Source organism: Myxine glutinosa, chromosome 2 (assembly GCF_964187855.1).
Source record: "Myxine glutinosa chromosome 2, kmMyxGlut1.1, whole genome shotgun sequence".
NCBI classification, from domain to species: domain Eukaryota; kingdom Metazoa; phylum Chordata; class Myxini; order Myxiniformes; family Myxinidae; genus Myxine; species Myxine glutinosa.
In genome coordinates this window covers 77,040,262-77,058,709 of record NC_136262.1, presented here as the reverse complement: position 1 = coordinate 77,058,709, position 18,448 = coordinate 77,040,262, and the positions used below count along the sequence as shown (strand labels likewise).

At 40.6% G+C, this 18,448-nt stretch overlaps 1 long non-coding RNA gene across 8 annotated transcripts in view; it reads left to right on the top strand.

Annotated features, from left to right (window-relative positions):
- Window positions 1–18,448, top strand: part of LOC137422607 (uncharacterized) — a 180,731-nt gene that overhangs the window by 33,185 nt on the left and 129,098 nt on the right. Inside the window, exons 1-2 of one of the 8 annotated variants that reach the window (XR_010983531.2) lie at window positions 2,319–2,414; window positions 2,507–2,548. The exons of the other annotated variants lie outside the window; for them this stretch is intronic. This is a non-coding gene — a long non-coding RNA (uncharacterized LOC137422607). Of the gene's footprint in view, window positions 1–2,318; window positions 2,415–2,506; window positions 2,549–18,448 lie in introns of those variants that run through there. 8 annotated transcript variants of the gene reach the window in all.

The following is an 18,448-nucleotide window of genomic DNA, read 5'->3' as shown; positions in this document are numbered from 1 at the left end:
TTGATTTTCTCCTTCTGTCACATCTCAGGTGATTTTGTTATTCCTGCAGGTGGCCAGACCTGGGATTTTCAAGAGATTTGTATCGATGCTTTAAGTCAGCCACGTATTTGTCGATTGTGGAATGTGAAGGGACACCTTTGTTTACATGGTCACCATGTATTCATGGATTTTTTTGGAGCTAGGATATTCTTTGAATAAAAAGTTGATGATTCCTCGTTAATTAATTCCACAAAGATTCATAATTATATGACGTAGTTCAATTCCTGCTTCCTGAATTTAATATGTATTTAGCCGTCAGGTCAGTCTTTTGGGACTGCCACTGGTAACATGTAACCCAGTGATACCTGCCGCATGTTTGTGTTGTCGGCAACTAAACCGACTGCCTTCACTGGATTTGCTAGTGTGGAGGGTGACTGTGACACCCTGCCAGGACCAAAAACAACACCTGACAATGGGCAGATGACCTTACGAAGGGAGATGGTGGTGTCTCCTAAAAAACACCCATCCGGATTGGACCGGTTGAAATCATACCAAATACTATGTATTTGTATTATATATATATATATATATACATACATACACACACAGAGGTTGAACCCCCTAACTTGACTAGGAAGCAAGGCACAGATTGAGTCTCACCACAGCAATTGCTGCCCAACCTGTCAGCAACAATTGCAGCCTGCCACGCTGACACACATTGTCTCTGCCTTGCTCCTCTACAATTAGGAGGTTTGCAGTGACGAATATTAAATTTAACTAAGGAAGCACACTAACCCCATGACATGACACTTATGTCATGTACATAAATTATACCTTAGTTAAATTTAATATTGGTCTGGCCACCTGATGAGCCCATAACAAGGGCGAAATCAAGATCGACATTTCTGCCTTTGTCTATTTGTGACCATAGAGCTTTAATCTCAGTCTGCAAAGACTTGAGTACCACGCGGATGCCTCCTAGTTTGGAGGTGATGTGTTGGTATAATTTATGTACATGACGTCAGTACATCAGTGTCATGTCATCGGGTTTGTGTGATTCCTTAGTTAAATATATACATTATACATATATATATATTGAAGAATCCCTAATCTTATGACAAAGGAAAACTCCTCCTTTGTTTCTCACACAATGTTTATTAAACTGTAAAGGGTTGTTACATGAACGTACCAATTCAAGATATTGACTAACTAATGAACTGACTAATATTTAACGAAGCCTCGTTCTGCCGGTCGTGGCACCCCAGATCTTCTTTTGTGCGCAGATCTTCTCCGTTCCTTGGCCAGCGCAGCGTTTTCCTCGAAGTCCCTTTCTTATATAATAAATGCTTATTTCCTTATATGAGCATGGAATTCAGGACTCCGCACAGGGCCCTCTGGCCCAGACAGTGAGACACTCTGGTTTTTATCTTGGAGAGTTCTAAGAGCTTTTAAACAGCTGTTATCAGTTAAAATGGTAAAGCACTTTTTATCTGTTCTCTGTAGGTCACTCCCTCTTGACCTGTCTGAACAGGAATACAAGCTCCTTCTCCTCCAGATTCCATTTCTACAGAGTTACACAGAAAACACATTCTGGAAAAGAATGATATGAGAACAAATAATATTGTATATATTTGTATACTTCTACAATCCCTCATTTTTTCTTTTTGTTTATATTAATCATTAATCTAAACATCAACCTATTTAATATTCAAACCATAAATTTGGTAATCAAATTTTTCCATACATAAGGCATACACCGTCATTCTGGAAGAATATGATCACAAAACATTTCTCTTTCCATATTGATAATGCAATTCACTTCATTTGCATAAAGCATACAACACTTCACCTTTACCAAAACACAATAATTTCAGTTCACCATTAAAATAATAAAGCATCTGCAACATTTGGCAATACGTGTTGCTTCGACACAAATGTTGACGTTTTATTGAAAAGAAGGGGCTGATCACTCGCGTTTGAAATTCAAGTATGAAACATTTTCTTCTGATGTCTTCATGGCACCTACACTATTTTGCGTAGGATTTTCTGCTGTTGTGATAGCTGGGTGGGGTCACAAACTGACCCTGCTCTGCATGTAACATTCTTGCCACTCTTGCTGTGAGCCATAGCAGATTTGAACAAGGCCTTCATCCAATTGTCGTCGACTTGCCTCCTCACTCATCATGAGTATGGAGCAAGTGTTAATGTGATGTTGATTGGCCAGCAAGATGTGGAACAGGGATGCCGGATGCATCCACAATGATGTTGGGACCATGATACTCAAGTTGTCCATGGTCCATACCAGGAGCAACCAGCAGAATCGTGCACAGCTGTTGTGGAGGAAAAAGCACAGCTCTTCGCTTGCAACTCCATGCTGGCTCCCCGGAAGTTGGTGAAGTAATAACACACGTCACCGCATCCCGTGGAAGTTGCAGGTAAAATGTCGTCGTCCTGCAATTGCTGACATGATGAATGTTCGAGGCATTCAAACAAAAGTAAGTGATCGCCCTTCTTCCATATGTTGCAGTGTGATCCAGGCAAATGGTCACATAAATTTCCCTTGGTGAAGGTAAGCATCCATCTCCAAGTTACAAAGGAGTATGTCTTCATCATTCTTTGAGAAGGAGGGTGTATGCCAAGATTAACTTCATTTTAGCCACAAATTTTATTTCTCGAACTTCTTTCCAGATGTCGTTATCACTCCATTTGAGATGTGATCTGGTCTTTCCTTTACTCTGCCACATTTATATCTGCTCGCCGCACAGATTGAATCAGATGGGGGTACATTGTAACATGAAATCACTATATTTTAACTAATTATGTATATCTTATAACAGCTTCACACGAATAATATTCAAATCAGGTATATTTTTACTACTAAACTAAGAATAACATCCACAATTGCTTTCAGGTTAATATAATTCAAAAAATTAAACTCATGCAGGTATTTTAACACTACTCAAAGAAAATAAATGCATTGATGATGAGTGCATATAATTAAAATCACAAACAGGCATATCTAATTCCCAACAAATCTTGCAAACAAGCAAACTATGCATAATGTATTATTATCATAGTCCTCCCTACTTTTTTTCTTTTCTTTAACAGTGTAACTTATGGTGATATGAGTTCACTGATCTGATAAACTGACGCATTTCATAACATTTTCATTATGCCATCATCTTAACTATACTGTACTCATTTGCAACATTACTTGATTCAATCATTTAATCTCGGTATTATTCATATCATCGTAAAATCTTTCTATTTTGGGTCCATATTTGTTTCTATTCTTATCAATCTCCTATGGTTTATCAATTCGTTCCAAAATACCGCAACCAAAGGTTTTAACCAAAGCTCTACCAAACTATTTCCAATGTGAACTCAAAATGCCAGTGAAGCAATGATTTGAAGGATTAACTTCAAGGGGTCAATAAATTTATTCTATAACCAGATCTAATTTTCCCATCCAATAGTTTGCCTTGCCAAATATCATATTATAACGCTTTAATGAACCTTCAAAAAATGTTTCCCATCTCAACAAATTCCCTTTTACAAATAGCCATGTGTAAATTACGTATTTAAACTACAATTTTCTCTCAATGTGTTTTGCCTAAATGGCCGCAAAAGTGGCTGCCAACATGCAGTACCTTTTTTTATTCCATTTTGTGTATCTACCAATCAAGTGCTCGTCCACATAAGACCTCTTCCAAAATGTTGTTTTTAAAAACAAATCTGGGATTTATGATTACATGGATGCACACTCTCAGGACCTTTCAGGCTGCTGTTAACAATCCACTACGATAAATTAATTCCTTTACCCACAATCAAATAATTAACACAAATTGAGGATATTATCCCTATCACATTCATTTATAGATTCATTATGTTGGATCTAATTTTTTTCTTTTCCCACTGCTATAAGAAAAAACAATAGCTCTTATAAGTCCTTGTAATATCTCACTTAATTTACCCAGCATCGAAGAATTTATTTACTATCCATTCCCCTTCTGTTTACCAGTAATTTTGTTTAAACTCCATAACTTAATTTGGTGAATCCCATGTGTACAGCTACCACTTATTGAAACCCCTATTTTTGTAGAAAATATCCAAATAAGTGGTTTCACGCCCCCTAACTGTTGCTCATCCATTTCTATGCAACTAGTGAATACTACTGACACCAGTATGCCAATATAGGTGTGCCAGATTAACAAATATGTTGCAGGTACACGCAACATCGCGTTCTGAGGTTAAATAACGGAACAGCGCGTTCATGTCTGCCCCTTGGTTTTAAGATTCACAATGCATTCCGTCTTAAAACTCACAATAGTTCAATTCAGCAAAATTTTCTTTACTACATACCCATATCATCTATGCCTAAGACACATCCATACATACAGCACAATTTATATGCTGATAAAAGTCAAGTTTATATATGTCAAAAATCCGTGAGTAGAGTACTCTGGGAAGTCAGTATAAGACCTCTTCCTTATTTGGCTAATTTCGTACTCCCTCATTTTTTTTTTATGAAGCTCATATCCATAAATAGCTTTTATTCTCATATAAATTCTATCAAAAATGGAATCCCAAAACTACTCACAATTTTACTATTAATTAATGGCTGCTCATAACCCAGCACATCAAATCTGTATATTCCATCTCCCTTGACAAAAGAGATAATGTTCATAATCAAATTATATTTCTATTTTATTTTACGAATTCTCTGGATATTTGATCCCATCCACATGAAACTATCTATGCTTATTTAGGTGTCGTGCGCATCATGCACGTTGAATGGACATGTTGATCGTGCAAAATTCGAGTGCGCCTACGTACGTGTGGGTGCGTGCACGAAATGTCCCGTCCACGTCAAATGAACCGCGGAGAGATGATTCTCGTGTGTGACCTGCATTGATTTTTGCGGCCCGCACATACCATGTACGTATACGAGTTCTTACTCACGAAGCGGTAACTAAGCATGCGAACGCACTTTGCGTCAATGTTACGGGGTCAACCTCGAGGGGAGCCCCGGCAGAAAGATGTATGGCCCTTGGGTGAAAATAAGTCAATCAATAACGAGTCCACACCAAGGGTTATGAACAATCCCCAATATATTCCCAAATCCCGCACAGGAATCACAATGCGTTTACAGCACTTCCATACAATCCTTATCTATAGTATAGGTGGCGCCACCTTAACCCACAACAGTGTTGGCAACACTCACGGCCCTTGCCCCCAATGTCTCTGCACGCCTCCCAGGTGACGTCGAGTCGATCCAGCGATCGGGGAATCTAGGTCCGATTCCAATCCGGGGCTGGGAGTGAGGATACTCGACAACCTCAGCGAGGATACCCGACTTCGCAGGTTCCGCAGTAATCCAGCGCTCTTCTGACGCACGGACTTCGGTTCACCGAGGCACGGTTCCCTTGTCCTTCACATTCGGCGGCTCGGTCTCGAGCTGCAGTCTCAACTCTCAACCGTCTCCCTCCAATCTCTTTCGCGCGCCAGGCCCAAGGTGCGACCCGTACACGCCCTCGTAGGCGTCGAGGCGAACAGCGCCGGGCGCTTGGTTCCTTCCAGGACCACACGGCACCTTGACACGTAACCGGCAATCAATCACCCCGCGCAGGTAACTCCTCTCGCCAGACGGGCTTTTCCAACTCCGTTCCAAAGTAGGTAACGATCGCCTCCGCTCGCGTCGGAGCTCTCGAAGCTTAAGATGGCCGCCCTTTCTTTCTCCTCCTCCTCTTCTTCACGATCCCGTTTCCGGTCTCGTTTTTCCCAGAAGGGCTCCTGACCCTTTAATCACAACAACCCTTAATAGAATATACATTAATAAGAAATGACCTGAATTGTAACCCTCTTAAACCCGGAATTCGTAACATCATGAAGTCATTTAAATACACAGTGCTCGTGCACGCGTTTCTGTGCCTGCCGTTGAATTAACACCCAGCAGGGCGATTCAACCTCTCACCTTTCCTTTTTCACACATCACTCCAGACGGCTTTCCCAAACTCTTTCGTTTTACAAACGCAAAACGCTGCGAAATGGTAAAACTACGCACCGAAGCCCATCTATATTTGTACAAAAAACCACACACTTCATGATCAAATTCGTATATATTTACAAAAGTCGTTAAAAATTAGTGAAAAAATCGTTATTCATCGGAAAAAGTCGCTCTTTATCGCTGGAAATCGCAAACCCTCGCATATTCGTTAAAAAAAATCGCCATTCATTCTGTCCGTATTAAAATGTATGAAACAAAAAATTTAGCAAGTCCTTTTTTTAATATATCGTTTTGTCAAGGCTTAGGGAACTTTAAACAATATCTAAGCAGGTTCTTATATCGTTCTGTAAAGATCAACAAGAGGCACGCTTACCTTAGACCTGGTCTTCTTGTCAAACTTCACAGTCGATCCTGGTACGGGCTACCAACTATTGAAGAATCCCTAATCTTACGACAAAGGAAAACTCCTCCTTTGTTTCTCACACAATGTTTATTAAACTGTAAAGGGTTGTTACATGAACGTACCAATTCAAGATATTGACTAACTAATGAACTGACTAATATTTAACGAAGCCTCGTTCTGCCGGTCGTGGCACCCCAGATCTTCTTTTGTGCGCAGATCTTCTCCGTTCCTTGGCCAGCGCAGCGTTTTCCTCGAAGTCCCTTTCTTATCTATCTATAATTCCAGTAATCTCTGTCTGTACGTTTGTCTGTGACCGCTGTTTCTCGACAACCACGGGTCCGATATACTTTTAACTTGCCAGGTATATTGCTGGGGACCCGAGGATGTGCCTTTTCAAGGTTTCATATTAATCGGACAATTACTTACCGAGCTATGTCCAAAAAACGATTCAACCAATCAGAGAGCAGCGAACGATCGCGTGTGCCGAACGTGGCGGGCACACTCTGCCTCGGATGGCACATTTGAGAGCGTATTCATTTATTTCACGTTTGCAAACTATGTTGGCGTTAAACTATGTTTTACAACTAATAAAAACGAATTTGCGATTCATTCGCTTTCCTGCGCGTTTGTGCACGCGATGGCGATTTCTTTACCAAACTCCGGAAGCCGTTCGCTTTGGACCAAACCATTGCATGTAAATAGAGGGGGGGGATTGTCACCACTCGCAAGCCGTTCGCTTTGGACCAAACCATTTCATGTAAATAGAGGGGGGGGATATAATTTTAGATATAGATATAGTACGGGCATGCCCTAGTATAATAAATGCTTATTTCCTTATTTGAGCATGGAATTCAGGACTCCGCACAGGGCCCTCCGGCCCAGACAGTGAGACACTCTGGTTTTTATCTTGGAGAGTTCTAAGAGCTTTTAAACAGCTGTTATCAGTTAAAATGGTAAAGCACTTTTTATCTGTTCTCTGTAGGTCACTCCCTCTTGACCTGTCCGAACAGGAATACAAGCTCCTTCTCCTCCAGATTCCATTTCTACAGAGTTACACAGAAAACAAATTCTGGAAAAGAATGATATGAGAACAAATAATATAGTATATATTTGTATACTTCTACTATATATATATATATATATATATATATATATATATATATATATATATATATATATATATATATATATATATATATATATATATATATATATATATATATATATATATATATATATATATTGTCGTGTAGATGGCTCTATTAAGACAGAGCTCCCACGGATGACAAATCGAGCTTACTTTGAGGTGACGATCAAATATGGATTTCACTCGACAAGCACGGGCGCAAAAGAGAAAAAGAAGAAGCGGGAGCTTTAACAGACGCAATCCGTGCACAGTCTTCAACCTGCAGGAAATAGTCAAACCAACCGGATTTTATGCAAAAAAATTAACGATTTATTATACAGAACACGAGGACAATGAACGTGACAGTAAAAACTAAGACCTAGGTTGGGATCCCACACACCTCTCTTCAACAACAGACAAAGGAAGAATTAAGGAAAAGAACTGTTGTGTTCTGTGTGATGCAGCTTAGCTCTGTCTGGCTGCAGTGTCAGGGATCGTCAGAGATGTCAGGCTCCGAGCGCAGTCATCCGACGCGGCTCCGGTGTTGGCGGGAAGGCGGCCTCGATGCGCCCTCGTTCACTAGGCCTCGACAATGCCCCTCGCGCCAAGTGAGCGAGCGGCGTGCAACCTGCCTCCGCAGCCATGCAATGTCCTCCCGGATTCGGCACGGAACTGCGCTGCACCCCACGTTCGGGTCAGAAAGGAGAGAGGGTCGAGGGTGAAGGAAGGCGTGAGGGAAAGACCAAACGAGGTCCAGGCACCAAGGTCTCTTCAACGAGCAGGGACGAGAGAGAGAAAATGTCAGTCTCCTTCACTTTTTGTCAACCCCTTTGTCAACCCCAAGTTTTTCATACACTTGTGACAGTATCTGAACAAAGATCAAAATTATGCTCTGTCAGATGGTTCTCCTGAGAGCTTGGCAGGCAGAGCGTATGTACATGGTAGTGACGTCATTACATGCGCTCATTAAATGCTGGAGAACTGAAATTATATTTAGATTAATATATAAATATATATGTACACTACCATTCAAAAGTTTTAGAACATCTCAATTTTTCCATTTTTTATTGAAATTTACCCAGTTTAATGTCCAGTGAATAACCTGAAATGGTACAAAGGTAAGCAGTAAACTGCTCGAGGTTAAAATAAAAGTTTAGGTTAGCAAAAATGGGAAAATAATGTAAATTGCACAGTTATATTGTAAAAAAAAAAAAAAGGCCTTCTTCAGGGAACAACTAATGGTTTAACAACTTACAGCTGTTCTGCAGCAATGTAAGTAAATTAAGCCTTGAAAGTTGATGCAAACTTCCTACAGCTGGCCCAATCTCTGCTGATTACTTGATCACAAACCCCCCTGTCTGTATAAAAGCAGTATTGGAACAGACTGTTATTACACCCTCTGAAGCATTATTTGGACAATATTGCACTGCAGGAAGTAGTATATTGGAAACTGGAGGAAACTCTGACAGGAAGAGGTCTGGCAGACCCAAAGCAACAACAGAATCAGAAGACAAGTTTTTGAGAGTCAACAGCTTGCGTGATTGGCGGCTCACAGGACAACAGCTTCAAGCACAGCTTAACACTGGTCGAAGTAAGCAAGTCTCAGTTTCAACTGTGTGGAGAAGACTTTGAGCTGCAGGTTTGACAGGTCGAGTGACAGTAAGAAAGCCATTGCTAAAATGGCAAAATAAGAAAAAGAGGCTTGCCTGGGCCATGAAGCACCACCAGTGGACTACTGAAGACTGGAAGGAGGTCTTATGGACCGATGAATCAAAATTTGAAATCTTTGGTTCATCACGCAGGGTTTTTGTACGCCGTCGAGTAGGCGAAAGGATGGTTCTTCAGTGTGTGACACCAACTGTCAAACATGGAGGAGGAAGTGTGATGGTCTGTGGCTCTTTTGCTGGATCCAGAGTTGGCGACTTGCACAGAGTGACTGGCACCCTGAACCAAAAGGGCTACCACAGCATTTTGCAGCGCCATGCAATACCCTCTGGTATACGCCTAGTTGGTCAGGGGTTCATCCGACAGCAAGATAATGACCCTAAACACACCTCCAGGCTATGTCAAAACTACCTTCCTGGAAAAGAGCAATACAGTAGGCTTCAAATCAAGGAATGGCCAGCACAGTCTCCAGACTTGAACCCCATCGAGCTGGTTTGGGATGAACTGGACAGAAGGGTGAAAGCGAAGCAACCTACAAGTGCAACACATTTGTGGGAACTTCTGCAACAGTGTTGGGAAGAACTTCCCTAACAATATTTGATTTCCATTGTAGAAAGAATAATAATAATAATAATAATAATAATAATAATAATAAAGGAGTCTTATATAGCCCCATCAAGCAGAGTAAACTACCCTCATGGCGCTTTACATTATCATGCGAACGCACACACACCGCACACACACACACAAACATACACACACACAGACACACCTTCACTCTTGCCCTATTCCTCTCCCTCCCCATTCAAAACCCCGAGTGTGTTCGGCAGTTATATCTGCAAAAGGGGGCTACTTTGCCGAGTCAAAAATTTAAATTAAATTTTGTTAAACAAAATGATTCTATGATTTCTTTTTTATCTCCAATTGTTTATTTGTTCTATGCTTAATTTCAGAGTACATTGAGACATTAAACTGCGTAAATTTCAATAAAAACTGGAAAAATTGAGGTGTTCTAACACTTTTGACCGGTAGTGTATGTATGTATATGATGTCGCTTGAAGAAAATACACCTCCATATACATTAGATAAAACCAAAACCGTCATACTTTGGATACCTCATGAGTACAGAATTCGAAAGTCTGGAGTTGTCAACCATCCTATGTATGGTTGAGGGAAGAAGAGGAAGAGGCAAACCTTGTATGTTCTGGATATATGGGGTAAAGACTGTTCGAAGCAGTCTCTGCCAGAGCTTCAGGAAGCAGTGCAGGATAGGGATCTTTGGAGAAATCTGATCATGAATGTCTCCATAATTCGGACACAACTTGATAGAACTAGATCACTAAATTCTGGATTAGACTGAAACAACAATGCTAAGATTGATTAAATTAATTGAATATAGCATGTAAGTGTATAACGAGTGACCAACCACACTTCTATGGTGCCAACACATACCCTATTTGTAGTATCTTTTGAATGGCTTTTGTGATACTAACTTAACATTAAAAAAATGTTCTATGTACATTGTCCAAGCACCTACATGAGCCATAGATGACTGTAAACAAAAGGTATTTTGTGTGCCATATCAAACTTCTCTGTTTACCTATGACATGCAATATCTCAAACAATGGCCTCTAATGTTTCTAATTTATGTAATTGAGAACTTGTGAACACTGTACAACAAACAGGTGTGCAAACTGCTGTGTCACCCAATGATTTCATCTGCCTTGTTGTGCAAACCCTGATGATCTTGTAATCCAGTCTACTCACAGTTTCATCCTGTTTAGTATTTGCATGTATTCCAGACAGACTGGAATCAAATTCCTCAGTCTGACTGTTCAATCTCATTCCTATTCAGTATGGCTGCTCACTTCCTCCTGATCATTCCCCATCCATACTCATGGTATTTTCCAACACCATTAACCCTCCCCAATCACATCCTTTCCTTTCCAGGTTATTCTGTTCTCTCCCCTTGCCATGCTGATTCAATGTGGAAATAACAATTTCAATACAGGGCATTGTCTACCTCTGGCATCAATCACTGCATTCGACTGTCGTCGCATTGACCATATGAGCACTCAAATCTGAGCCTGGGGAATAGCATTCCATGACCGAATAATTTCATGTTCCAGCTCATTGAGAGTCGGTGGCTGTCTTGGAAAGGTTTGGACGTGATGATCAATGATATCGTAGAAATGTTAAATTTGATTTAAATCTGGTGAGACGGCAGTTCGGGTGTCATGAAATTAACGTTGGCATTGACAAGAACGTTATTGTTGAAGTGTAGACAACACATGTAAGATCTCAATGTATCGATCTGATGTCTGATTCGCAAGGATCTGGATCAAGTTAGTGCGAAAGGTTTCAGCAATTACATCCCCCATCCATTACACATCCACATCCAACATTTGCATCTTCTGTAGACCCATGCATGGACATCATGCCTCTCAAAGAGCAACTTGCATTCCTTACTGAACATAACACTTGCGTATTGTCTCAGTGTCCATCGGACATTCTGATCTGACCGACCACTGCAAGCATGCTTGGATGTGTCACGGTACAAATCTTAGGATGCTGAAGAGGACGATGAGCAAGGATCCCTGCATCATGGAGATGCCTCAAGATAATGTTTACACTTATCCTGTGAGGTCCAGGTCACGTGATTGTAATACTCTGGGCAGTTTGAGACCGATTACATAAATGGTTCTGTTCTGAGCATGAGTCGTTATCCTGGAACATCCATTTCTTGGCAAATGTGTTGATCCAGTAACTTTATAACATCTCTGAGATCATAAAACAGGTCGTCTCCTCATGTTAAAGAGCCTTGAAACATGGATAATGGAAGGCCATCCTTGAAGGCATCCAATAATTAGATTCCTCTCATTTTCTGACAGGTCTGGCATTGTAATGGATTGGTAAAGAATGTAATCGGTGTATTTTTGCATAATCCGAACACTGGTGTCTTGGAAAGACTGTTTTCAATTTGCTCAGAATGCCTCCTGCCTCCTCTAAAAAAACCTAAGGGTGCATAAGTTGCATGTGCTGAAGGATTGTTATTGCATGAGGCTACTTGTGAACGAGTCCTGTTGAACATAGGATACTTGGTTTGGGTTCCTACGTGTGAATCTGCACAAACACAGAACTATCTCCTTGATCCTTTGACCAGCTAGGAAACTCAAGCGTTGGAGAATTAAAGCTCAAATGGAACAATGACCCTTGTGCATGCCACTGGTCGCTCAAGAGCAGGCCCTGGCTCCCAAAAAACAATCCTTATAGCATTTCTTCAATTGTGCCAAATTACTGCCAACTTGCTCTATCATGAAGTTCCAACAAACTACACCTGAACTGCTCAAAACAAATGGAAACAATGTGCTGGTGATGGTGAATCTAATGCCTTAGGAAGAGTCTATTCTACCCAGTTCATCCCAACAACCAGGAGTGCTGCTTTCTGTGAATGTTTCTCCATGTTGTCAAAGGGCCTAAATCATTCGAAGACCTCAGAGCAGTTGAAGGATTTGTTTGTCAAACATAAAGGGAAGCTTGCGATCTTGGTGCCATCCTTGAAGATGATCAACACCTCGATGAAGCCATGACAGTGGCTACAGTTAGTCATCCTCCTCTCAACTGAGATTGATTGTTCTTCTGCATCATTCTTCAAGATTTCAGCCCATCCAACCCCATGGCATTCTGGTAGAAATCCAAGGATGGCATGAGTGAGGACATCCACCACAGAGCTCAGAGAGAAAAACACAATCTCAAGGGGAACTTTTCTGATATTATCTTTAAGCAGGTCCTCATCCTCATTGAAAACAATCTTGTCTCCATTGGTGGGAAACACCTCAAGGCTGTGGGGCTAACAATACCTTTCAGGGACAACCAGCATGCCCTTGCCCAACAAATCCTACGTGAACTTTGCCATGGTATTTTAGAACATTTTCACTTTATTGAGGAAAATGAGCCGAGGATGATGGATGAACAGAGAGAAGCCTACACCAAAATATTGGAAGACACAGTCTAAAAATGAAGGCATATTTTTCCTTGATGCAAATGACGGCACTGGAAAGACACTTGTTCTCTACTTGCTCCTAGCTAAGGTTCGTCAGAGGGAAAAAAAATTGCTCTTGCTGTGGCATCATCAGGGATTGTAGCCACTCTGTTTACTGGAGGAAGAACTGCCCATCCCACATTCAAGCTTCCATTGGATCTATCCCGACAAGAGTCCCTGTTTGCAACATTTCAAAGGGCCTGCCCTTGCACAAGTCCTGGTTGATTGTGAATTAACTAATAGTGTGGGATGAATGCACTCAACACAACTTTGCAGGACCTTCAAGGCACAACTTTGTAGTAGGATATTTTTAAAAAAAGTTGTGGATTAATTATCTTGAATTTGATGGACAGGTTTGGTGTGTGAGAAGGATTAATTATTTAGATGTTGATGAAGATCTGGATCTAAATACTATTTAAAAATTTCAGCTATTCTTGATTAATGCCAGTAGGTATAACTATCTAATTTCCAAACATTGAGTGATGGGGCCAAAACGGTATTAGAATGGTATTTGAAAACGTTGTGGACGGATTATGACAAAACGTGGTGGATGAGTTGTGTAGGTGACAATAACAAGTCAATTAGATGTTGGTTCAGGTCCGGATGCAGATCCGGCCTATCAGTGGCATACAAAACGTAAACTGTTCAGCCTGGCGGAAGAATGCGCTATACCGAGTGCCGCCGTTCTTGTTGCATCTGTTTGGAGTTTTGCTTTTGATTTTCGTCACATTTCCTTCAACTACTTTGTAAATGTGGTGCTCCCACAGTTTTATCGTCTCCAAAATCATGTCACATCAGATGATCAATCTAATTTTCACATTTGTTTGGCTGTTGGTGTCTGAGAAACCTGATATTTCAATTTATTAAAGCCCAATCCATTAGCATGTGTGGGTATTGTAGTATATTTTTTCCAAACAACCCCAAATTGTGTTAAGGATCTTTAAAGGGCAACCATTCAAATTTTTGTATGAACTGGATGCCTTACATTTGTTTTGTAAAGTACTAGTCCTCTAGTGACTCAAGGCCTCATAAATCATTTGTCAAACTCGGTTTGCTCACACTTATCCACATCACTAATTATTGCCGAAGTTACTCGGGGATACTACATCATCTAGTCAAAATAAATGGGCTATGTGTAAAAAATCTGCTTATTCCTATCAAATTGAAGTGTCTTTTCGTTTGTGTCTTGGTTGTATGTATATGTCTCCTTTGAGACCGTTTTTTTCACTCCGGTTGATCTTTTTTTTTCAATACAGGACACCATTTGATTTAGAAAAGTGTCTTTTTCTTTTTTTTTAATATCCTCCTTTTTCTTTGTAAGTTTGGCAGTGCTCGCATGCCTTTGCATAAGTCCATGCAGATGACGAGTTTAGGTCTGGTGGGAATACTAAGTACAGAGTTTTCATACATCACAAAACATTTCATGCATCATCCATAAAAGGAGATGCTGTAAGCAAAGGAAGAGGCAACCTTGCCCACCCAACCGGCACCATCGTCCTTCACCACACACACTATTGGTCACCGCACGTTATTAGTACAACTATATTTTTTGAGGGAGTGGGTGTCAGAAGGAAGGGGGTGGGGGTGAACGAGGTAGACCCTCCCACAGACATTCCGAATGAAACTCTCCCACAGACATCACAATCACTACACATGTAGGCCTATACTATCACCCATCCGCCCGCAGGTTACCTTCAAGTCGTGCCAGTATCCCTGTGTCCCTTCATCTCCAATGCTTATAGGTATACCTATCTAATTTCAATTTCAAACTATCTGTTCTTTCTGCTGCCCCTACCTTTCCAAGGAGACAATTCCATACATCAACTACTCTTTGACTGTTCAGACCCCGACCTTATTTCTGCCCTAACTCTCCCCTTCTGTACTCTCAGGCTATGGGCCCTGGTCCTATCACTGTCTATTATGCTGAAAAACTCTTTTGCACTTATTTTGTCTTTACCCTTCAGATTAAAGTAAATATTTACACTCAATTTTTACAATTAAATATTTACAATCAAGCTTACTTGGATAATTTTTAATTGTGCCAACAGCCAGTCAGCTCAAGGAAATAGTTGTGCAACTTTACTTGTTTTAAAACATTTGTAATTTACTGGGTGTAAATACAACCGATAGATGACCATCAAGTTTTTCGATTGTAGAGATCTTCTTTATTATAGCTTCCCTCTCCACGTCACAGTGGTTCTTCTTCTTTAGTATATCCCCTTTCATTACACATTGGATCCTGCTTTTGTAGCTCCTACAGACCCACCAGCCCACCGGGAATTCTCCCGACGTTCAGTCAGCCCAATTCGCCCCTGACATGTGGCCAGCACGTGACACAAAATATCAATTCACAACATTGACAAATCCTTGTTTTTAATATACTGACTGCTTATTCAGAAACGTTCACTGAATTTGTCTGCATAAATCTTTTTCAACAGTTTGGACAATTCAACTGGTCCGCAAACATCGCAAGCAGCGGATTGCTTTGAATGGAGTTCTCTCTTCTGCATTGCTTTGAGACATCAGTATCTTTCAAGGTGGAGTTCTTGGACCAATCCTTTTGTTAATATACATCCATATCCACTCTTCGTCACTGAACAATCCATTGACCCCTGGAAAAAATGACTCCAATCTGTGCAAGATCCCTACAATCAGAATTATCTGGAGGTTCATCACCTTTCCACCAGATATACTGTGGCAGGACCCCCTGGGCAGATCTTTAGAAAATAAGCAACTGGTCACTTACCTGGAATTCATCTTTTAATGAGAAAAAGACCCAATCTTTCACTTTGTCCTTCCAGAAGGACTGGCTGGCAAATCTCACAATATATTTCTTTGGTCTTCCTTTGGGAGAGGAATGGTGGATAGAACTTCTTGGCCTCACTCTCAACTAAAACCTCTTTCATTTCATGTACAGCCTGTGGCTGCTGGTTACGTTATTGCAGGGAGTGATGCAGTTCCTCCTGTAGGTCAGAGTAGGAATTTTGAATTTGGCCAAGGTGCCACCGACAGCTCACCTACTCTTCATGAAGAACACCATGGGATACTTAAGGTCCACCAATTAATGCTAGTGGGCAGGGCGCCCAGTTTAACCTCCATTCAAGGGATGGCACACACGTTGATGACTCGCCCTGCCTGCGAGACACGAGGATGACAAGTTTATAGTTAGGCCGAGATTCGAACCCCTGCCTCTCAGGTGTAGATCATATTTCAAAGCTGGTTACAGGTTACAGAAGCTGGTTACAGAATTATCTGCAGGTTCAAATCTTTCTTTTGTTTTGCTCAGCTTAAAATGGTGTACAAGTACAAGGCTTTATCTGACATGCTGTGGAATATTGCTCCCTCGTGTATACTGGTTCTGCTGCTCCCAATCTTTCCCTCGTTTAGACTATCAAGTGTAAAGCCCCTTGTGTCATTGGTATGTTGCAACAGGAGATTGAGTCTCCGTAAATGCTTTAGCTTACTGAAGACAGGTTCAAGGTTTTGCTGAATGTGCTTTAGCTCCAGCTTCACCTGGCGTCTCACCAACCCTTGTCTCCTCCCAGATCACCAGAATGACTTTCCATTTTGCTCACCCCAAATCTAAACTTGATAGTTAACTCCATTCATCCCCCTGCTCTTCTTCACTTGTGGAACTTTCTTCCTGATACCCATTCATATCATCTTCCACGATTCTACCCTCACTTTTGCCATCCCCTTTATTTTGATCCTCCCTACCTTTTAGATTGGGTATACATATCTCCTTTTTGTTGTCAAGTTTGCTTATTTGGCTTCCCTTCATTAAATTTATATGAGGTTTAACCTCCACCCAACCGACCCCATTACCACCACAATCACAACCTCCACCCAACAGGGATAAATATATTCGATGATAAGGAAAATACCTTTGTAAAAATGTCACCATTTCTCCTGAGATCTTGTACAAATATGACACCATCAGATCTCATGAGAATAATTTTTAGGATCATTAAGAATAAGACAGCTATGTGAAGCGATTACAATTAATTTAATGACAAAAGTATAAAAAAATGGAGTTGCGCAAAAACAGTTTGTGCTTTAAATATGATTTTTGGAGCAACATACTGTATATAATATATATATATATATATATATATATATATATATATATATAATTATAATAGAGCAAACGTATATGGTTATGTATGTTTGTTTATATGCGACCAAAATCTTTGTTTATATGTTTTTATGCATGAATGTGACCCTTCTTCCTTCTTCTTCAAATACAATTCATACTACTTAGGCAGTTAAGACCGAAAAATAGGGCGTATCATTCATTTTTTCAGGAAAGCACCAAATTTGGCACATGTAGTATTAGTCCTTGAGCCAACCGGCCATATTTTGAAGTGAATGCTCCGGCAGGGGGAGTAATTCTCATTATGATTTTCCATTAGACCAATGTCTCAAGTGTCAGAAAAGGTGTGATGGACATCTGAGAACGGTAGCTTAGTGCCCGGATGGACGCCATCTTTGAAACCACCCAGCTCGAAAATGCCCATTTGGTGGGGTACATTGTTGCATGTGTATCTGGACTTCTATACTAGCTATCGATGTGCGGTTGACGACTAAATATACGTCCGATGTGTACCGTCTAAATAAAAAATAATATGAAGCATTTTGTTTTAGATTAATTATTATAAAAATCAATTATCGAAAAAAAATCATATATTTTTCAATATTTTATTATTAGACTTGTACTTTTTTTAGTGAAACAACACTGGTATGATTTTCCAAATTATGCATTGTGCTACACCGTTTATCTGTCTATAAAAATAACTCAAAAACTAAAACATATCATCCACCACGAGTGTACACAAAAAATATATGAAAAGGCATGCACTTTCCACAAACCGAAACTATGTCAGTTGGAATTTCCCGCCGATAATCAACCCACAGAACCCAGTGCCGAAAGTGACGTCAGTCTATTCTATATCTATATTCTATATTCTATATCTCAGTCTGAGATTTGTTGCGGTGACCTGATTAATTTCTGAGGGGGGGGGGGGGGGGGGGGTGGCTTAAGAACTAAAAGTGAACATGTTAGATGGCGCCACATACAACTCTATTATAGAGTTGTATTGTGGCGCCATCTAACATGTTCACTGACTTGGATGAGTATGTCTATGTAAGCTGGCGAGCTTTTCGGATATCGGAGTAATCTAACGTCAGTCTTTTTGTTCTTTCAGCTGAGATGGCCGGTGTCGAGGC